The sequence below is a fragment of the Dunckerocampus dactyliophorus genome, chromosome 4 (genome assembly GCF_027744805.1).
Source record: "Dunckerocampus dactyliophorus isolate RoL2022-P2 chromosome 4, RoL_Ddac_1.1, whole genome shotgun sequence".
NCBI classification, from domain to species: Eukaryota; Metazoa; Chordata; class Actinopteri; order Syngnathiformes; family Syngnathidae; genus Dunckerocampus; species Dunckerocampus dactyliophorus.
In genome coordinates, this window is record NC_072822.1 from 24,407,710 (window position 1) to 24,431,848 (window position 24,139).

At 40.8% G+C, this 24,139-nt stretch overlaps 1 protein-coding gene across 3 annotated transcripts in view; it reads left to right on the top strand.

Annotated features, from left to right (window-relative positions):
• sema4c (sema domain, immunoglobulin domain (Ig), transmembrane domain (TM) and short cytoplasmic domain, (semaphorin) 4C) overlaps positions 1-24,139 on the top strand; it is a 111,501-nt gene that overhangs the window by 18,494 nt on the left and 68,868 nt on the right. For 2 of the 3 annotated variants that reach the window (XR_008569969.1, XM_054772748.1), the window contains exon 2: positions 19,398-19,486. The exons of the other annotated variant lie outside the window; for it this stretch is intronic. The gene's annotated coding sequence lies outside the window, so the exon portion shown is untranslated. The remainder of the gene's footprint in view (positions 1-19,397; positions 19,487-24,139) is intronic. 3 annotated transcript variants of the gene reach the window in all.

The following is a 24,139-nucleotide window of genomic DNA, read 5'->3' on the forward strand; positions in this document are numbered from 1 at the left end:
GTTGTTGTGAGAGAAGACGATGCAGAAGACAGGGTTAGATGGAGGCAATTGATTCGCTGTGGCGACCCCTGAAGGGAAAAGCCAAAAGGAAAAGAAGAAGATTTTTCCTCCTAACGTTACGAGTTTATTCTTGTAATATTGTGACTTTTTTTTTTGTTAGAATCCCACTTTTAAAAACAGCCACTAGCCGCGAATGCCCGACCCGGACCACACTTTTGGACCCCTGGTATAGGGCCTAACCATTTGTCTAACTTTTTGGAACGGATTAATGACAAAAACCAGAGTTTCACTGTGTAAATCATCTCACAACAAAATAATAAAATAAATCGCCCATTCTCCTTGTGTCTCCTTATGTCAACAACCCTCCGACTGGCTGACGTCGACATAAGCGGGTTTCACCGTGGATATTTTTCTGCACCCCAGAGTCATACTAACTATGGTTACCTTAAGTGGATTGTTAAATAGTGTGCATGCATGCAAGTGTTTTGATGACCATGCTGACTTGTGTCCCTGTGAGCACCCGAGCTCTTAGGTGTGTGCTCATGTGCGTAATTTGCCTTTTGCGTCTCCACCTGCTGTGCTGTGTTTTGAACGCGTCATGTATTATGCAAAAGCCAACATTGTCCTTTTGTAAGATGCATTCACAGTGGAGTGTTGCATGAGGATTTACGCAACATGAAGATCGTATTGGTCTTTGTTGGACAACCTGAGTACTCCAGAAGTGGCTGTGCCTCTACTGCGTGCTGCCAGGTCCCCGCCGTCTGCCATGCTGTTTCTCCGTCTCTGTTTTAATATTATGTATGCATTTGCTTTGTGTCTGTGCGTGCCTCCGCCTTTGTTTCACTGAGCCTGCAGGACTCTTTCTTTCTTTGTGTCTGCAGCGGGAATATGAATTAGCGTGTGCATCCTAATGTCTTTGTGTCTGAAGTGATGGATTTCTACCTGTGCACATCTAAGTCCTTCTTTGTGTCTGTACCCTTACACCACTTGTGTGTGCGCATGGCAAAACTTCAACTGGGTCCATGCCCACACACGCACACGCACTCGCACTCGCACAAACTTACAGCGTAATAAAAGTAACTGACAAAGGTAAAAGATGGAATGTGTTATGTATGTGTGGTGTCATGCATTGCAAGATCAACGCATTCAGTGGAGCATTCTGACACGTTGACACAAACTGTGTTCACACATATTCCCGTCCTGTTTTATATGCTGCATCACAGCTCCCACGCACGCAAACACACGCACGCATACAAACAGTTCACATAAGTATCAGTTACATGTTGTTACAGTTCATGATGATGATTTATGAATGTCACAAAAACAATTTATTTTCGCTCAGCACGTCATAACAGGTTTACACGTGCCCTTCTATTGTTCTTTCATGCTAACATAAAAATATATGCTGTGTGACTGACTGACGACCGGTCTGGAGCAGTGTTGCCAGATGGGAAATGGCAAATTAGCGTACCAGCCGCTTAAAATGATCATGTTTTGAGGAAAATGATCATACATATTTAGATTTGACATTGCCCAGGACCATCTGCTACAATAAAACATTACCACAGGCTGTGTATAGTATATATAATTAGGGGTGTAACCATTCATCGATACGTCGATGCATCGATTTATATTCCTGTGATGAACTATACCGATCTGTGTCCAGCAAAGTTTCCATTCAAGACGAGATATATTGATCTAACATCGTTTAAAAGGTAATCAATCTATTGAATCGATACTAGGAAAAGAAGCATTGGATTTAAGCACGGCAGGCTTTATGTATGTGTGTTTTTTTTAGCACTTATAAGACCTTAAACTCGTGTAACAGTTTGATTTGGGGCAAATTGATTATTCATGCCTGGAGAGGTGGACGCACGGATGACGTCATGTAAAGGCGACTGTTGTGGTTGCCAAGGGTTACAGTGTTGTTGGTTGGAGCCGAGGCGTCCTGTCCAAAGAGCACGAGTTCATGAGTTTTTGTCCCGTACAGATATTGACTCGAGGCGCCCTACACCTCGGACGCTACACTCGACTCAGTCTGTCTGTGATGCCATCGCCACGTTTCATATTGGATTTATTGTAATATACTTTGTATTAAAATTAACAACAACGATTATGAAAGGTTGTTGACTTGTTTGTTTATATCCGTAATTAATTTATACCCGATTCCTTTACAAAAAACAACGGGAATCTAGAAAACTTCACCGCACTATCCAGTATCCAGGTATTTATTTCACAGTCAGACTGGTTGAATTTGTGGCTGAAAAGTTACTAAATCGATTTAAAGCTACTGAATCGTTTCGGATCGTATTGTTCTAAATGAACCAGTATCATCCTTGAATCGTATCGGCAACCACGAATCGTGATGCGAATCGAATTGTTATTACAACAAATCGTTACACCCCTACTTATAATATAGCTTTACCTTTAAAAAAAAGCAGCTACTGGCAGAACAGTGCCCCCACCTGGCTGTAAAGAGGTAAGTGAGACCATTTTTTAAAACATTGTTAAACTCAGCACCCCCTGGGGGATGCTGGGTTGTGTTTGTGTTGCTATGGTGACTGCTCAACATCATTAACCACCATGTCATTGTAACTAGAACATCAGCCATAAATGGATTTTAGTAAAAGAGTAGACAATTCAAACCACAAGCCCTTAAAAAGGCAAAAATGACCAGTTCGAGATCAGCATATGTCATGAATGACTTCATGACAAGAGACGAATGCGGCAAACTTTGATTATCTCGAAAGCTAACACTTAGCCGTTCCGACGGTGAAGTAATATTCCTCTATCACTAAAAGTCATCTCGTAGCATCAATATCTAAATTTTCAAATATTTAATAAGCGTCAAAGTCTCCCCCTTTACGTTGATACCGACTGCCGACAAATCTAGCGACGTTTTGTGGTGTTATTGAAGACTTGGAGATGCTGGCATGAAAGAAGCCCAGTTTATGCTTCCGTGTAGTCACGACACCGTCTTCTCTTCGACGGGGTTGAGCAACTCAGTGAGCAACCACAACTCTAATTGACCGATTAGCTTCCTCATAAGTGAGCAATGGCAGTTGAAGAGAGAAGTGGAGCATTATCAATGTAATCAATGAGTTACAACAGTCATTTTTGCAAATGTTGTTGGAAAACAGAGACTAGGTGTATGCCATCTGAACAAGTCACATAAAAACAGGAAATGGCCAATTATGCCAGTTAAAGAGGAAGATTGCAGATGACACTCGGAACATATTTCGTATACAGTACCTAAAGAAATCTTGCAGCAACTACAAGGACAACTTCAAGGACCGCTGAACAAAATGCGAAATGTCAACCGTGGTCCATGTATGTTATACGTTCCATCTGGAATATCACTTATTTATAAGTTCTTACTGACTTGTTTTCTGTGGAAAAAATGGCCTATTTTTGGTGAAAAAACTCCATAAAAAAACACAAAAATCTGCAAATGTGCAGGGCCATGAATGCTGAATCGCCAATGTGCGAGGACCCACTCCAAATCAAATCTCATGTATAAATCCATTTTACAAGCCAGTTGCTCCATAACATGAATGAAAATAAGCACCATAATAAAATAGTTAACGTTATCCATTGGTATCATACTAAATTTCTATTTTCTTTGACTGAACAAATTATATGAGTGTTTAGATCCACAGCATAAGGGAGGCATCGGTCGTTTTATGTACTGTAATTCTCAGCAAGAAAGTAATGAGCGTGACTGGATGGAGAATGACAGTGATGAGATAGAGATGCCAGAAGAGAGAAAAAATCCTTTACATGTACTGAACAGAAACTCAAAAGGCGCTTAACTGGCAAGACTAAAATGGCATAGAGGAATCTCAATGGACTGAAGTGACTTGTGACCGGTGACTGCAGACCGTCTTTGCACAGTGCATTATATGTATACACCACGCATGCTTTTTCCCCCACCGTCGTAAGAAAGTGTCCTACTTTCCCCCCTAACATTGAAAGCTTCAGTCTTTCCGGTGTGGAAACATAGAAGTTAAACTGAATGTTTTTTTTTTTAAAGGTGTCAGTATGCCTCTTAATTTCCATGTAAAGTTGTTTTTCTTCGACCGTCTCAGTCTCTTCAATCTCTTAATTTCCATTTAATAAAAGACAAAATAATGACAGATGTGTTTTATTTGTATCAATTTGTATTTGCGAGCTGCCAGCATGTCTGTGTAGTTAGCCCACCAGCGGTTTGGGCTGTGTGCTGATGTGGCTTCCATTAAGCAGACTGAAGACAATTTTCCATCTCTGAGTGACTGCTGAGGTTTTGTTTCCAGTAGTGACAGCACGTAAAAGCTACAAACGAGCCTCACGTTCATTCAACGAAAGGTTTGCAAATACTGATATCGGTACACAGTTGGTTGCAGCTGTTAATTGGCAACTCTAGGTCTGCAAAAATCTTTTAGAAAAAGCATTTGAGCACCACATGGGCCATAATGAGTAGCCAATCATGGTTAATCCCGCACTGATACAGTGCTGTGGGCGGTGATAACCTGTCAGGCATGTCTAAATGTCCATCATCCTCCTGTTTTCTAAAGACTGAAAAGTCAACTGTCACTCACATTTGACATGAGAAGACAGTAGAAACTTGGGTGGGGTATCGTTTACATATTATCCCATACTGGTGCCAAATTGGTACTTTTTAAACCGTGCTCAAACTGATACTTAAAAAAACTAAGTCAAACCTTCACCAGTACGACATGAAATCCACAGCAAATTGTCATAATTATCACAGCAAATCCAACAACCATACAGAACACAGGGAATGCGAAAAAAAAAAAAAAAACACAAGATTTTACGGCACTTCAAGTGTACACATTTTGCACAATTCAAGCAGAATTTGATCATTGATGCACATTTGTGCCAATGTTAGACTATCGCTGCTACAGTGCTTGCTAGTTAATCCTACAGTATATAATTGTACAAGAGTTGTGTATTCATTTCGTAATATGAGGTTAATGTAACAGCCTGTTTGTGTTGCAGTGTTATGTTCAGAAGTCGACTGAAGTCCCTGATTCTGATGTTAGGGAATAAAAAATTCAGATAACTGATGTATCGGCCGATTATATTTGTACATTTTTCAATAAGAAAAAGACCAAATACCTGCGTTTGATGGCTTAAATATAGTTCCAAACACTTATTTGAATATTAAAACATACTTTTATAATCAGAAACAAGCATCCATTCATTTTCTATGCCGCTTATCCTAATTAGGTATGCTGGATCCTAATTAGGTATATAGGGTATGCTGGAGCCTGTCCCGGCTGACTTCGGGTGTGAGGCGGGGTACACCCTGGACTGGTCGCCAGCCGATCGCCAGCCAATCGCAATCGTTGATAGACTAACAATCATCCACACTCACATTCATACCTATGGACAATTTAGAGTCGCCAATTAACCTAACATGCATGTTTTTTTTAGAATGTGGGAAGAAACCGGAGTACCCGGAGAAAACCCACGCACGCACGGGGAGAACATGCAAACGCCACACAGAGATGCTCAAGCGGAGATTGACTGTGTGACCAACATGCTAACCACTCAGCCATCGTGCGGCATGTGAATAATTTTAACATAACATAAATATGATGTGCAAAAGGGCAGTGAACCTCTTGGAAAACATTTACTTTCACATGACCTCTCAGCAGAAGAGTTCTTCTTCTTATTTATTCATTTATTTGCTATTATTTTCATTCTAACTGGGGCAGGCTACAGTGCAACAAGTCCAAGAACAACTTCTCTTGTAAACATCTATTCTCTAAAGGCTGTAGAGCCATAGCATTCATTTCTAAGAAAAACACCATACTACCTGCATTTTATTACTGAAAAATAAGTGCCAACATTGACAAGAGAAAGTCGGCTGCTAGCTCCCAAGTAGACAAGTGATGAGGCAAGTTCTTTGAGAATAATGAGTGGTACAACGGAATAATATTTGCATGAAAGGAGTCAAATCAATACAACCTGAAAATGCGGCTTGACTATTTATGCTAAAATGTTAGTTAGCCCTTCCGGGCAAGAATCCGTGGGAAATTGTTTCCTTGTTTGCTTTTCCAGCTGCGAGACATTTCGGTCAACACAATTTCACAATTTTAGGCAGTGTGAAGATTAATTTCAAATAATAACAATAATGTCTAAATATAAAGGAAACACCAATTCTTGAGCTCATCTCCGTTTCGGACCGGTTGATTTGGCTGCTAGGTTCACACGTGAACAAAACAAACTGCATCAAGGTGCACTGAAGTGTAAAAGCACTTTGACATTAAAGTGAAGTTGCGGAATTCCAGCAGTGAGTTCCAGCAAAGAGTCCAAAATGTTGCTTTTACTTAAAATCGGGTTTTTATTTCTGTGATCCTGGCTTCATAATAAATTTCCCTTTTGAAAGTAGGTTTTAGCGGTTGATGCAAAAGAAATGTAATTCTGTCTGACACCAGACTGGATGATTGATGAAACGTAGAAGAAAAAAACATCCAGGTAACAAAGCTGACAGTATTCATGAATAACACATGCTAATATTTTTAGTCGGAATCATATCGTGCTCAATTTGTTGTGCCCGTCTGCGACTGAGATGTATATAAAGCAATTATGTTTCTCAGCAGCTTCTGCAGCCTGTAAAAAAAAAACATTGCGGTGAAAGCTGCCAAGCCTTCTTGAAGAATTTTGTTTGTTGGGTTTTTATTGGATGTCACATGGTGGTGTAAAAGCAGCTTCAGATTTTTCCAGCCTGACAAGAATAGACTTCACTGAGACAAAAAGGGCATTTGTTCTCTTGTATTTCAATGAAAAACTTCCAATTTCAAAAATGTTCTGAGAGCACTGTACACCTTAACGTTCTCTCCAAAAGTATGCACTTTTAAATATTCCCTTTACACATTCCATATTCATTTGCAGGGAGAATGGGTAGAACGTGCAAACTCCACACAGAGGTGCGCAACGGAGATTGAAACCCAGATTTTTCAAATCTCCTGACTGTGTGGCCAACATTTTAAACATTTGGCCACTGTGTGGCCCGTTAGCATATTTCAGCAAATTTTAAGTCTTTGTTGCCTAAATTAAGCATTTTCAAGCATTTAGTATGGCTACATGAACTACAATACAAATGTAAGGCATTCAAAAGACGCATTCAGAGACGTGACGACTTGTAGTATTTTAAACTGGTCACTCGGTGTTAGTAAGTAACGTTACTGTAATGTTTGATGAGACACACAAGCATCACACTTGATCGCCGGAACAAAAGGCTCACAACAGGCACAATAATCCCTAACACGGGCTACTGTTGCGGCCCTAACCCAAGCCAATCTAAAACTCAACTCTGAACCCTCAACACCATATCCTGTCAGCTGCCCTAGCACAGGAACACTTTCACAGCAACACACGCGAGCACAAGTCTTACTTATGTCTTAAATGGCTTATTTTCTGTTATTATGTCTACTATATTGGGTAATATGAGTGTAAAGGTAACTCTAGGTGTGTTATTTAATGTCTACAAGGCTCTCACAATGTTAAAAAACCATATTCAGAAGGTTGTAAACAAGTTTTCTACGCTGTAACTATGAAAACATCACATTTAGAAATAAGGAATCCTACTTTGCGGAAATTCACTTATCACGGTCAAGTCTGCAACCAGTTATCAGCAATAAATGAGGGATTACTGTGCAAAGGGAAGGCTCATCTTGAGAAAATAAAAGTTAGAATTTCACTTTTTTCCAAAGAAATCCAGTCAGGGTATGGTGTAAGTCACCAGCGTTTGAGCATTTCCTCTTCACTCGTCCTGACAGTTGAAAGCATTGGCTACAGGCTTGCTGTGTGATGTCATGACAAGATATAATCCTTGTTGGTCATGGTGCCTGGGCTGACTGTTGTTTACCAGTGTGCTCCACAACACACTGCTGAATGTTAATGCCAGGGATTCCTTGACTTCCATTTTTGAAGAACCATCAAACACGAATGCATGTAGTTACTCATTAAGGGGTAAGATAAAATATAGAAAACTGTGTTCTGCAAACTGCCAGTTTTGGTTTTCTTGGCAAACCAAGTAGGAATATTGTAAAGAAATGGTTTGGTGGACTAAAAATTACTTTGAAACTGAATGTTAGATGGTGTTTTACTTTCCCAGACTCAAAACAAAGCTCAGTTGAGGCTGCAATATGTCACATGTTGTGTTAATGCAGTTCCCTTCAAGATCTGGCAGTATGTATAATGAACAATGTATTGGTACAGACATTTGGTTATGTAACATTGACAACTTAATCACCGTGCTGAGGCATAATAGTGTGCTGTCAGACTTCATCAGGTGTGCCTCCGGAATTATTTAGAATTTCACTTAATTGGTCTGAAAATCAGTTATTTACTACAATGAATGTAACTTTATATATCTATCTATAGTGAACAATGAAATGTTCTTCCACCAAATGGCAGAAGGTACATAATTAACCTGCGTATCCACCTGTTGGTATTCATAGTACTGATGGTTGATACCATATTTTTGATTACCTCCGCCAAGTGCAGCCGAAAGCGCTCGCGTAGTCTGGAAGTTATATTTTTGCCGGCGTTGATCTGTTTGTCTGTTTGTTTGTGTTCAAAATGACTCGAAAAGTTCTGAATGGATCTGGATGAAATTTTTAGGAACTGATGACATTTTGGGGGCGATCCGGATGACCGTCCGGATTCTTTAACATTGTGAGATAGGACCATTTTCGGCATTTGTGGATATAAATCCCCCAAAAATGGTCAGAACACTTGGGGGAAAAAAGTACAGGGCAAGTTTCCAACAGTTTTGACAAAATATCAAAGACTCATCCAAAAAATTTAGGATTATTATTTTGGTGTGAATCACAATATGGGGGGAACTGTGGTGCTTGGCAGAGGTCTGCGCTCTCTGAGTGCTTCTCTTGTTCGATATGATACTAATTAATTTTTTTCTATACCAATACTGATTTTGTGATTGTTTTTTTTTTTTTTACCCCAATGAAAAACATGACAAATTCCAACCATTTAACACCTTTTAATTTTTCACAACATACTTATTTTTTACACAATGTAACCTAAATAGTTTAATTGCTACTATTAAATACTCCCTGTTGGAGTCAGCGCCCTTTTTCACATTCAACATCTTTGAATGCGTCTTCTGAATGCCTTATACTTTTTTATATTTTTTAATTTTGTCCATATTTTAGTTCATTTAGTGATTTTTATGCTTGAAAATGCTTAATTTAGGCAAAAAAAACCTATAAAATTTTTTTAAAAAGGTATATTTTTGGACTCATAATATAGGCCATATTCATGAAACAGTATTTTTTATTAATTAATATATTTTTGAAAAACCATGAAAGAGTGAAGCCGCGAAATTTGAAGCGCAAAGTGGCAAGAGGCTAAAGTATATTGTCTTCACAAAGTTCTCGTTTGTTTTTTGTTTTTTCTTGCGGTAATCAGTACGGTAATATGGGAGCTGGTCCTTTGTTTCCCAAAATCCCACAACAATGCACAATCTCCAACAATGCAGTTTGGTAGGGTACCAAAATATGCAATCCGCATAGTAGCATTTTTGTTGGGGTGATGTCTGGCAATTCTATGCATAATCTCTCCAAATTCTAGTACATCCCCACCCACTTTTTCCATCCAACTCAGTTTTAGTGTTATTTATCCACAAGACAAAAATCTTCAAGTAAAAAACAAACAAACAAAATGAGTGAGTGTATCTGACTCCCATCTGAATTTAAACCAACAAGTAGCGTCACGGGATGTCACATGTCTGTTATTGGCCGCAACACTTTCTGTGGAAGGAGTGGAGGACACATTTTTAAAAAGAAAATAACATGAAAAATCGCTACATTTTACTTGTTATAGTCTCAGTGGTACAACATAAGCAGCTGTGCAGTTTCACCGAACACATGGATTAGTCTAACCTCCTGCTTGGATTTCATCACATCACAAGACCCTGTAGTAACAAATTGCGAAAGTAAAACAGCCCCTTGCATGGTTTTAATAGAGCGCTGTTTTGTGTCTGAGCACCTGCTTGCAAACAAAAACGTCTCTGTTGCACAGAGGTGCTTTTCACAGTGAATGATCAAGTGTGTGTGAGATAGCTCAGGGGCACTTCATGGGTGTCTCATGATCCCGGTCAGACTTGAATGTGCCACCATAATCTCTACAGAGCACACGTATACAGCACCATGCACCACTTCTTTACTTAAAAGGCACATAAACACTCACGCACACTTGCAGAGGCATAAGCAATCATTCTCAGGCTTTGATGCAAATTTTAGCGGCCTATCGCTCCCTCACACACACGCGCACGCACACACACACACCTGTCGTCCTCCCTCAGGCTCATCTTGTAAAGAACCATCGCTCTCCTCTGCTGTCAGTGGGAACAAATGAGCCGGGGCATGTTTCTTAGTGCTTCTCATTGCACGTGTGCAGGCCAAACTTCCTGTCTGTCTAACTGTTCTCTGTTCTGCTTCGCTGTAACTCATACACACACACACACACACACACACACACACACACACTCGCAGTTACCCACTGGCAGATCACTGACATGCGGTCTTCTGCCCATGATGCATTGTGTGTGAGTGTGTGTGTGTGTATGTGTGTAGTTACAGACTTCCCACCCCACCCCCTACGGTGTCAGTCTGGCAAGTGCCATTTCACAAGGAGCTGAGGAAGCGAGTCAGGATGGAGGGAGGGTGGGGGTCTTGATGTGAGTGTGTTTGTTGTCGGAGGGTTTATTAATAAAGATGACCTCAGCTGCTCAGAGGGTGTGCCTTCTTCCTGTCAACACACACAATCCACTTAAATTCATTATTACTATTCATAAATGTCTTATTCCGTCTTATCTTTAATTTGGGTGCAATGACTTGAGGATGTTGCATTCCTGTGCGTGTGGACTAACATGAAATCTGGGATGGAAAAGGGATAATCCTTCTGGATATGACTCCTTTTTGTCTCAGGATTATGTGCATCATTATGTCAGGCTAAGTAGGTTGAGTCCACTGTGTGCATGCATGCAGACATCAGACACCTGCTGAATGCGTACACTGGAAAAATCAGAAGTCCTCACAAGAATATGAGATGAGTCATTCGGTTTGTGTCAAGCATCTTTGAACGTCGTCCCTGTGACGGTCTCCGTTTTTTTCCTGGAAGCTGAATGGTGTAAAGTTGCTGTTTATTTAGCCGACACCAAAAAATGTGTCTCATATTTTTTTAGAAGCCCTGTGCTGTCACTATGTCAAGGTCCCATAGTTCCAGTGCTCCAAAAATGCAAATCCATGATGCTTCCCAGGCCAGCTGCAAGATATATTCCCTCCAGCGTGTCCTATAGGACTACCCCAGGGCCTCGCCTCCTCACGGCCGAGAATGCCTAAAACACTTCTCCTGAGAGAAGATGCCCGAGCCACCTCAACTGGCTGCTGTCAAAGTGAAGGAGCAGGGGCTCTACGCTGAGCTCCTCTCTCTAAATACCATAATAATGATGCCTGGACAACACATACAGTCTATTCTTTATTGCTTATGTTGCATGTTCAAGATCGGCAGTAGATGAGGTCGGTGTCAAGATTCCATTTGCTCTCTGAGCGCAGTAACGATTGAACCTTTTTTTTATGTTTACGTATGTTTATATATATACATTTTATACGTTTTATATGAAAAATATTAAAGAAATAAAAGTATATATATATTTTTTAAATTAAAATAGGCCGCACATAAATAAGTATGAATGTGAGTGTGAATGGTTGTTTGTCCACAAGTGCCCTGCGATTGGCTGGCGACCAGTCCAGGGTGTACCCCGCCTCTCACCCAAAGTCACCTGAGATAGGCTCCAACATACCCCTGGTACCCTAGTGAGGACACGTGGCATAAAAAATTGATGGATGGATGGATTTTTTTTTTATGTAGAAAAAAAAGATAGGACCTTTAAGCAGGACAATCAACAAACAAATGGCTCAGGGGGGGGGGGGGGGCACTGTTGTGCATTCCTCTCACTATGTCTTTTCCTTGTGAATATGATGGTGTGTAATGCATGTGACAATGAAATATGATATGCACCCAGTGTTATTATGGTACTGTATTATCCTGCTGATACCCAGCTAATGGGCTGACTACATCTGGAGTGAGTTTGTGAGACTAATTAACTATTAATCATAATTTGTGTTGAATGTGACCTGCCTGAATGTAGTTTTGAATTAGAACCCGCATCAACTGCATGTGGAATCAGGTTGAGTTGAGGTAGACATTGCAGGTAGATGGATGTGATATCATTTGTTTGGTCAGGCCAGCTAGTGCATCCGTCCCTGTGGGATGTGGCTGACACGTGAGCAGCATCCCAGAGGGCCAAGCAGTTGCCATGAAGCGGGAGGGCAGCTTTCAGTTTGCCCTTTGTGTGCCCCACCACAGGGAACGCACACAGTTCCAGTAGGGACTGTGTCTTTCTACAGAAGAGTAGAACCATAAAATGATACATTTCACGGGATTACTATTATTTGGTGTGTGTATACGCACTAATGTATCCTCCTCACTAACACTCACAATACACATATTCACGTAGTCCATAAACCGTATAAACCCACAGATACATAAATGAATGTATGCATGAATGGATTTATAACACATTGTAACCATCTTTCTTATTAAAAATCCTTTGCACTGGTTGGATGTTTGCTATTTCAGCTGCAGCTTCTCGTATGTTTTGTTGGGAACAGGGCGACTATGGTAGAGCGGAGAGTTCATGAAACAGGATACGGTTGCCTGGTTATTCCAAATGATAAGAAGTGGAAAGACTCTTGCGTTTCCATGTCGATCAAATCAGTAGCATAACAGGATGCAGAAATTTGACAAAATGTTTTATTTGGGGAAAATATGCTTTGAAATGTTCTGCACAACCTGGAAAGTCCACGTGCAAGAAATGTTCATGCCTTTTTTAACGTGTATTTTATTGAATCATTTATCTGAATCATTAGTTCTGCTCAGTCGTATTCCAGTCAAACTACGTAGCGTTTCCACAGTTCATGTATACATCCAGTATGCTATTAAACATTACAATAATAAAATAAACAATTATCAAAACGACCAAACCGCCGAAGTCAAGACAGCACTGAGCAATAAGAAGACTTTGTCACTTCATCATAAAATAAAAGTAACAATAAGAAGTAAGTCTAGAAAAACACATTTCTGTAATGGAGTTCAGGGCACGCACGATGCAATTGACTTTTTCTTAAAGGTTTTGAATGGAACTCGCCGCTCTAGGTGCAATGAGGACTTTGATTATATGCATGTGCATCTTACAGCCGAGAAGCAGTTTTGCATGGCGAGAACACAATTCCCTGAATAGCGGGGCTCTACCGCACAGTGTTTATTTCAAACATGTTTTTAGGAGGCAAATAATTATAGGATGAGACACGTGTTCTTGTTGCCCGGGGCTTTGTTGTGAAAAGATCAGGATTCAGCCCGATGTTTTACCGTCGCATCTTTTCACTTATTTAGATACGTCAGACCACACATGCACACACACATGCACACGCACATGACTTGCACACAGATGCCTCTCACATTCATTTTCCCCATGTTTCATTGTCGATGATACGATGTAGTAGATCGCAGCACCTTTTTTCTGAGCTGACTTCAAAGTAAATGACACATTAAAACTCGAGTGGAAGCCCATAAGCAAAAAATATCGGAATATTTCTTCTGCTCAGAAGTGCTCTTTCCCACTGGTAAAAACCGGGTCAATATATTCTAGTCGCCTGTAATGCCAGAGGCTTTGATAGCATCTGTGCTGTGGGCTGCACTTACAAAGTTTGGAGCTGGCAAAGTGTGTGTTTTCTTGTGGTGATGGTAATGTAAGGGCATTCATCAAAATAGCAAACAGCTCACCATCCATTGAAGCAGAACTTTTCCATTTCTGAGTCAAACACATGAAATGAGAGGCTTTACCTCTGTTTCAGCTGTTTGCACGAGATAAGAGAAGCATTTCTTCAAAAATGAACCAACATTGTGATGCCAAAAGTAATGGTAAATAATAGGGGTGTAAGGGCACATGTATTCGTACGGAACCTTTGGTTTGGTACAAAGCGCAAAATTGAGGAGAGGAAGTGTTTCTCGTGTCAAGCGTCTACTCAATAAATATAGTGCAGGCCAGCTGCGGCCAGCGATCGTGCCAAGGAAAGACTGGAGATCCTCTTCTGTCGTCTCCTGTTTGGGAACACTGAGCCTTACTGGTGAAATACGTAAACGAACAAAACAAATGAATAAGAAGTGTTCCGCAGGGACGCTGGATCTATTAGTGCACACACATGCAATACGGAGCATTTACTGTTTCATTTACTCAAAATGAAATAATTCCAAATGTTCAAACTGTTGCTCTTGCACATTCCTACAAAAAAAACAAAAAAAGTGTCCAAAGTGCAGCCCAGGGGCCATTTTCTTTTATATTGGCCCTCGGCATATTCTAAAAAGAAAATAAATTAATTATTAATGAGCTATATTGGTACATATTACACTCATTTGCAACACAAAGCTAAGATGTTTTGAGCTGCATTGGCTCAGTTTCAGCAAAATGTATCAAAGTGCTCTGTAAATTTTTCTGTATGCTCGATTTGTATTTTTTATTTGAAAATTTTGCTTATTGGAGAATAACCAACCAGCAGTTTGTAGTCTTTTATGGTCATTCCAAAAAATATTGAAGCTGTTTACACAAAAGCAAAGCAGTTTTATGTTCTGGATTGTCTTATCTGACTGTACCTAAAATGAACCAAACCATGACCTCAAAACCAAGGTGAGTACCGAATTTTGATTATGGGGTACTGTTGTTACACCTTTAATAACTGATCATCAAGCAGTATATAGTGAATCACAGCATAGTCCTGATTTAACATCCACAGCCCCGCAAACGTGTGATTTTTGGTCCAAAAAAATTTTTTTTGGTACTTTTTTGTTGTTTTTTTAAAATAGGCAATTTTTTCCAAAGAAAACTCATTCACCCTAGGTCGGTAATCATTTATGGATACATGATAATACAGGTAAATCATTAAACCTGGATTGTGTCGTGAGTGAACAAGGGCAATTAAAGAGCGAGGGGAAGATTGTGGAGCTGAATCTAATCTAATAATTACAACTTCTGCAATGACTGCAAATGATCTAAAATAGAAGGAGAATGCCAATGTGGTCGGTGGGCAGACATTTTAAGGGGCGTATCAATTAATCATAGTTTTTCGCCATTCGCAGGCGGGCCCGGTTCGCAACTGCCGTGGAAAGCCGGCGAGCTTCTCTATAGGTGCTTTTTTATATTATTCACATAGCTAACTTAGTGCAGGTTGTTAGTTTTGCTGTCTTCTTGGTGTTGTTGCTACGATAAATGCTAGTAATTCCAAAATAAATGTCCCACCATTATTCCTAAGGCAGTAGGTGCAAAGAGACACTTTCTTTGCCAGTTAAAACATCAGCGCTGATCTTGAAAATCAAGCTGGAGTAATAAGACAGTGCAGAGGCAGCAGCCATATGCAAGATAAGAATGAAGAAGACAAATTTGTCACCGTCAGCTTTTTATCGGTCATGGCGTGGTACACTGACTAATCGAGTATGGATTGACGACTCTCATGAGGAATTTCGGTAATAGCCTCAGCAAATGGCGACCACCTCTCATTTTGGCTTGTAAATCACAACCTGCAGTAATGAGCTGCACTTAAAGGGGTCAAAGTTTATCACTAAATCACTGCAGAGGACGAAGACTGTAAAGGCTCTTTGCAGCCCAGTTTTTTGAAGAAGGGAGTGTGAGTACTGTCTGATCTAGCTCCGCCCTTGGCCAGATGTCCACCAAAAGGGGAGTGTGTCGACTGTGCTTGTGTGTCATCCAGCAGGTCTTCAAGGAGTGTTTGGCTCTAACAGGGTCTGACAGTCATTTTGTTGGACTGTTATTGCCACATGCTACCTCCAGTCCTATTACTGATGGCCGCTGCCATTACTAGTACACACACGAACAGTTACGTGCTCCACACACGCAGACCAACACAATTTGGCACATGCTCAACTCTTGGGCCTCTGCATCTGATTAGCATCCCATTACATTGTCTTGTGCCGAGATCAAACAGAACACAGTTATGCTTCTGTCGGAGCTCATTGGAGGAAGTGACGGGTACATAGTCGTTCCATTTTCACTCGGCTCATCAGGGGGCTGTCAGCTCCGACACTCCCAAATTAGGCGCAATGCAATTAAAGGCCCATGCTGTCACAATTCAGACACATATAGAGTCACCAACACACACATTATAAGAATTTGAGCCTGTCTTGGAAATGTGCAAATTTACATTTGCACACATGGAGCACATCCTCCTACCTGTTAACACATGCGATTAGCTCAGAAAGTGCGGCTTTAAACTGTTAGTCACTGCTGACTCACAAACGTTTGGCTGCGTTCCCTGTCGTCCCTCACGGAGCTGCCTGTCAAACACACAGGCAGGCAAAAGGCAGCTGGAGGTGTGTGAGTTTGTGTGTTTGACAGGGTGTTCTTAAAATCTTGCTCTTTAACTAGACCCCTCTTTTCTCCGCCACGTTGCTCCTCTGGCTCATTATTGGCCTCCCTTGCAGTACTTTGGTATGCATTAGTCGATGAGCGCATGGACGAATGCATATTTAAATGTGCATGTGCGCGTGTGTTGATTCAGAGCCTTCCAGCATTTTGGCTGCTGCTTTCTCCTGGATGAAAGCAGTGGAAAGCTGAGGTCTGGATGACTTACTTTACTATTTAGGAAAAATCCACCAGAGATGGCCAGTGTGCTGCCATGCACACAGTCACATAGTCGTGCGTGTGTGTGAGTGCATATTTAGCATAAAACGCAACAATGTACAGTATTTCATTTTGCACATTCTATCCCAGGAACATCTACAGTAGTAGTGAAGCCCTAATGTGTTACACCACCAAGCAGAAAAGCACCCATAGTTTCTTAGTTACCCAGGAGGATTTTAGCAGGAAACACAAACCAACACAGTTTCCATTAAACCTTGTAAACTGAGCAGAATCAAGATAAATGAAGGAGCTGTGATATGATATAAAAGTACATCATTTCAGGTGTTCCTTGGCTGCTTCCTATTATAGCTTGACTGAAAGTGTTCTTTCATTCAGTCTTATCATCTTCAGGGTCACAGGTGAGCTGGAGCCTATCCCAGGTGACTTTTGATTGTTTTTTATGGGTGTAGAGTCATTCCAGAGCACATTTTGCAGCTTCACTTTGATCCCGATTTTTCAAAAATATATTAATAAGTCATGCTGTTTTGTGGCTGAATAGAGTCTATTTGTAAAAAAAAAAAAAATGCATATTTAAGAAAATATTATAGTTTTTGCATTTTCAAGCATAAAAATGGCTACATGAGCGAAAATACACATATAAGGCATTCAAAGACGTTGATGAAATGTAGCATCCTTAGCTGGTCAGTAGGTGTCACTTGTAATGTTACTGTACTTTTGTGAGGCACACAAGCACCAGACTTGATGGTCGGAACAACAGGCTTTAATTGCGAGTTTGAATTATCTCACAACAGGCACAATAATAATAACATAATAACAATAATAAAAATAATAACACGGGCTACTGTTGCGGCCGTAATCCAGCTAAAACTCAACTCTGAATCCTCTACATCACTTGTGTCTACACGTCCGTAACATTTATTGCAACACACGTCCTAAATGGCTTATTTTCTCAGATGATATCTACTATATGGGGTAATATGGGTGTAAAGGTGACTATAGGGGCGTCATTGCATGTCTAGAATGTCTAGGCATGTCTAAACCAAGGATTACTGTATTAATGACTTGCGGATGTTAAAATATCAAAACTATATGACAATATATTAAAATCTATGAATTTCATTTCTAGTACGTTACACTCTTCTGCACTCTTCTGAGTATGCTAATGGCCGCCCCGTCTCCACCCACCGAGACTGCATGACTGACAAAAGGGCTCACTCCCTTCATACTGTTGTTCTATGGAACAAACACACCAAGGTGTTGCAACGAGTGAACCCTCTTCCTGCTTGTTTGAAGGCAAGGGACGAGGAAAACAGACTCGCATGCGCGTGGCAATATATTAATAACATATTAATATATTATTGTGTGATTAATGTATTATCGTCCCAGGCCTAGTTCCCATGAGACAATTTTTTTTTGTGAACAAAAAATCTTGCCATGTTTTCGTCTTGCGAGATCCTGTGACACCCCTATTCATCAGTTGCGAGTACCTAGTATGCGGGGCATATTTTAGGGCCATCTGCTTGCCCGCGGGCCATTTGCGGCCCACCAAATTGTATCTTGCGGCCCGCGACTGGACATCAAAGAGTAGTGTAACTGCAGCCCGCAACATCCGTGCGAGCTCAGTGTTACTTCCATACTTACAGAGGCAAGTCAACACCAACACTGGACTAACAGTGGTGTTATCACATGGACCGGGGGAGGGGTGGCCCTTTAGCGTTATTGTGAGCCATGTATTGTGAATTGTGTCGTATCCTGAGGTACCCTGAGATTCCCAGCCCTACTCCCAATACTTGATGCGGCCCAGCCTCACCCAGACTCCACCTCCAGTGGCCCCCAGTCAAATTGAGTTTGAGACCCCTGGTTTAGAGTGTCAAAAATAGGCACTTTTATGGATGCTTCCATTATTTGTGTTTTTTGTTATAATACCTCGCTTTGGCAGGGATCTACTGTATCTAAGGTTATGGACGCTTACTTCACCAAGGGAAAATTAAGTTTCATATGACATGTTCTTCGCACAATTACCATTTCATTGCATTTACATCATTGAATCCTCATTTATTAATTTTGTCGATATAGCATGATGTCATAAAGCTGAATTTCCAGAGGCTTGTTTATCGACTCAAGCACGATTGTGTCAGAGCTTTTGGATCCTCCTTTGTTCGCTGCCTCTGTGTAACCCAAGCCAGCCCATATGTTAGTGACAGGATCTGCAAGGCCGTTGGCGCTCTTTTTGTGATTGTTGAGCCATTGATGTTGACATGGTTCAGATCCTAGTCTCTGCTCATGAGCACACATACACAGCCTCTCTGGGACTTGGTTATAGGATCTGCTGTGTGAACCCTGGGATTGAGTGTACGTGAGCCTTAAGGGCCTATGTGTGTTCTGGTTTGTGTGACCAAAGTCAGCTTTGGTCAACTTTTGAAGTGCAAATACGTGGTATTTTTCCCTATTTTGAAAGCTCCCATAATCGCCTTATTCCTAATATTTATCAGATATACTGATCCCATCTGAAGTATATGGCTGGGCTTTCAACTTTTCACGATACATGCATATGTAGCAATGCTAAAGGATTCAATCAGTTTTGCCAGTCTCAAACGGGCACATTTCTAGACTTCACTCACAGCCCCTATTTTTGTGTATTCTCTTTTAGGCCGATGTGACCTTGGTGTGAATTGAGTCTCCCTGCTCGACGTGTACAGAGAAAGCTCACAGAGGCACTGGGGAGGAGAAAAAAAACAAGTAAGGAAGTGCAAACAGAACAAAGGGTGGAGAAGAAAAACATATCAGCATCTTTGGCTGCTTATTTAGAATCAATCCAAGGATAGAATGGAAACTGTAAGGAGGAGAGTGTCTCGTGTAAAATGAGCCAAGAATGAAGACAAATGAGAAAGTAAATATGCAGATGGAAAGGGGGAGGGTGTCACTTGTCAAAACAGGACGTGGAAATTACAGGCAATTTCAGGTACCCCCGTAAAGAAATCATTGTGACGCCAGACAAAGAGAAAGTGAAGAGCGGCGCATGAGCTGGCAGATAAGAAGGACGGAAACAGAAAGACAAGGAGAGAGACAGGGTGAGGAAAGATATTGGATGTCAGATCCGAAAGTATTTTGTTTAGGAAAATAGTGGAGAATGTGTGTGTGTGTGTGCGCTTGTGTGTACGTGAAATTGATGGTGGACTATTTTGGCTGGAACATAAAAGAGAGGAAGACAGAAAATAGAAATCAACAACAACAGTAAATGTAATATGAATTTCATTTTTGTGATCATTTCAATCAGGTTGATTTAGGCACCTGTTTGATTGTACACCCACACACACAGCTCGACAATCACAGAAACACAAAGAAGCACAACTAAAAGACCCATCATCCACACTTTTACTTTGGTCAAGCTGCAAAAATGCTGCATCCTGCTTATGCAGCAATACAGTAACAGCATTGTTTAATGTGGAAGAAAAGCACCAATTGGAGGGAAAATGGTTCATATAAATGTATTCATGCTGAGAAGCAAATTTTACCTCATTTATTCCTCTGTTTCTTATTCAGCCTCCTTTTTTGTCGGCTAACATTCAAATTCCGCCATTTTTAGTCTGTTAAAAATGAATGGACAAATTAAATGATGCCCATGACTGGTGAAAAATAATTTTACACTTTCAATTACTGTAACATTCCACTTATTCTACTGGTTGTCTCACAACCCTGTGGTTGCTGGTTCGATATTCAAATTCTATTTTCAAAATGCCATCAATACTGTAATATACACCTGTGTTTGTTGTCAGTAACATACGTACCTGCCCATACCATAACCCCACTGCCTGCCACCATGGGCCAATCCATTCTTAACACAGCTGCATTTTACTGTATTGATGGTATGTTGAAAGCACAGACATACTGTGGCACGAGCCCGAGGCCCATTGTTGTGTCATTCATCCAAAAGCATTACTTTTTGTTGCACCATAGTAATGCACGGCCCCATGTTGCAAGCATCTGTACACAATTCCTGGAAGCTGAAAACATCCCAGTACTTGCATGGCCAGCACTCACCCAACACGTCACCCCCTAAAAATGTTTAGGATGCTCCCAAAACACTAAAACTGCACATTGTGGAGTGGCCTTTTTTTGTGCCATCGTAAGGCACACCTGTGCAATATTCATGCTGTCCCATCAGCATCTTGACATGCCACACCTGTGAGGTGGATATATTATGAATCATGAATGGTGAATTCTCACTAACACAGATTTAGACGGATTTGAGACAAATAGGCCTTTTGTGTACACAGAAAAAGTTGTACATTTTGGAGTTCAGCTCAAAAAAAATGGAAATGGAAGCAAAAACAAAAGTTTTGTATTCATATTTTTATTGAGCGTATGTTCAACTTTAAGATTTAATGGAAATCTCAAGCCTAGATTTTGTTGTTATACTGTTCAGCGCTGTGATTATACCTTTTTAATATTTAATAAGGCTCATTTCAGACTAATCCAGCCATCCATTTCCTACTCCTATATCATATACAGCAAAAAGCATTGAGGTGTTTGTTTATTCTCTTATTGATTGATTACATTGGAGAAAGAGCGTCAGTTTTAAACATAAAATAGGCACAACCCTGAGAGGAGAGTCTATGTTTATTATTTACGATCCACACAGACGTCAAACCTATGTCCTTGTCAAAGCAGCACACTGGATGTTAGAAGATATGGCTCTGTGTATGCCTGATGCTTGTGATGAATGACTCTGTTATTTACAATCCCTTGTTGGTTGGATGGGGTAAGCAGGAGTTACGGCGGACTTTAGTCAAGTGACTCCGAATAAAAAAGTTGTTTTTGTCCAGCTACAAGATGCTGAGGCATAGGAGCACAAGGGTGATGCACTTAAATGCATTCTTAAAGGCGCACATGGACTGTAAGGAGAACAAGAAACACACATACATGTTGGCGCAAGCAGAGGTGTGAAAGAACAACCTCAGGTAACATTTCAGCAACCGTTTGCCGAATCCCAACGTACTTATCTATCGCTGGCTCTGACAATTGTGGATCTGTCTTTCTGCCTCTCATAGTTTGTGTGGATTGTGGTTGCTCAGGTCTGCTCTGACAGGATGCTATCATAGAGCCTGAGTGAGCAAAACAGGCTTGGATGGGGAGAGGAAAGAGGAAAGGAGGGGGGGCATGACAGGGGGATGAGATAGGGAAGGAAATGGAGGGTGAAGGGAATGCAAGAAGGATGGTGGAGGTTATATACATCAGAACAGCATGACACTTGTCAGAAAGGAGCAGATTAAATGTGTACCCACATACCCCCTTACACCACTTATCACAATCTCAGCTCCACCACAACCGTGCACAATCATGTCATACAGCAACATTTGCTTTCAGTGACCATGTGGTCTTTATTTTCTGAACTGAACTGTTCATTTTCCTTATTCATGCTCATGGAATATGGACAGGGCTCCAGTTACGACTTAAGCTTTCAGGGGGTGCACACACAGGAAGAAAGATGAAAAAATCCATACTGTGGATCCCAGCGCTTCGCAATGCAGCATTCATGGCTCCGCAAATTTGGAGATTTTGGTCAAATATTTTATTTTATTTTATTTTATTTTATTTTATTTTATTTTATTTTGCAGAAAACACATCTCATTGACCATATGTCCGTGATCATTTATAAATACGTGATGATACAGTTAAAATGTACAGCATACATGTACCACTGTCACAAAAGCCTACAAGTTGCGGGCCTACACTTCACTGTCCTTACGCTTCACTGGTCATGTTTTATTGTGAGTTGTTGAGATTTTGCATTTTTTTTGGTGGTCTGTGAACGCAACCTAGTTGCTCTGACACGCAAAAGTGAAACTTATGTACAGTATATACAGTATATAAATGTATACACAGTTGTCCCTCTCTACATCACGGTTCACCTTTCGCAGCCACACTGTTTCACCGATTTTTTTTCAGTGTATTTTTCAGTGATTGGCTAGGAGAGAACCTGTACATTATGTTCTGCATCCTGATTGGCTAAGTGATCAAACTCTTTCGTGCCATGTCTCTTGTTGTGTTGGATTGCTAGCAGTGTGCCTCTGAAGTGCTGTATGTTTGCAAGGTTTCTCCCTGACAAGACCCACAATGCCGACTAACTGGTCTGCGCCAACAAAGGCACCCGCAGTCGCACCCAAAAGGCAGAGGACGATAATAACCATCGCACAAAAAGTTGGCCTTCTGGACATGTTGAAAGAAGGTAGAAGTTAGGCGACTGCAGGGCGCCATTACGGAATAAGTTAATCTTCTGTTCGTTACATAAAGGAGGAGGAAAATCACATAAGAACGTTTAACAAGTTTTAACAAGGATGCAAAAATGCTACAGTGGAGGGTGCCAGGACGAAGAGGCACGGTCAGAGGAGCTGTAAAATACACGTGAGTCACTATTAATAATTTCTTCTGTGTCCAACCTCGTAGGTTGATCATTAAAATTCAAACGAAGGTTTGAACTTTGAGAGTTTTTCAACAACAGGGAAATGTGAGAAAATGTTCATGGCTGTTTGACAAAAGTGTATGAGGGGTTTTCCGGCCTTAAAACATATATAATCATTGTAAATAAAAAATAAAGCTGACTACTTTGCGGATTTCGCCTATTGCGGGTTATTTTTAAAACCTAACCCCCGCGATAAGCGAGGGACCACTGTATAACTTCTACACAGTGACTCCGATTCCATCTGCTCGTTCATTATGTTATGTTATCATTAGTGGTGAGTGCTATAGACGGGCACAATTCGATATTTGATATTCAGTATCGGTATTGGGTTCAGATATCAGCGTAATTCACATATCGTAAATTGATTATGCCACCTGCGGAGAGTTCCAATCCATGAGGCAAGTCTGTGTTTCAATGTAGTTGGCTTGTTGTTGTCAGGAAACGTAGCTAGAAGAATATCAGCAAACGTAGCAAAAAGAGTATCAGCGAATGTAGCTGTTTCGACACATGCACTGCAGCTGTCACGGCCACACAAAACAGTCGGACGTCTACACTACACAAAACGTCCGTGTTGCTACAGTTTCACACTTGCCTGCAGAGAGGCGTTGATTACAGCCTCATGTAAAATCAACAATAATGATAATAACAGACCCAGAAGTTACATGTGATCTAAAGAGTTCTTGAGGCTCAGAGCTTGTGTGTGTGTGTGGAACTGTACGTTTGAAAACAGCTACTTTACTGATATTCTTCTAGCTAGATTTGCTGGTATTCTTTTGGCGTTGTTGCATATTAAAGCAAACAGAGCTCTGGTGTTGGAATTGTATCCATATCGACAGATATAAATTCAGGTATCGGGATCGGATCGGAAAAAATGTGCAACTGTGTTAGCAATGTGTGAGCAAAGACTACAGAGTCAACCACTGATGACA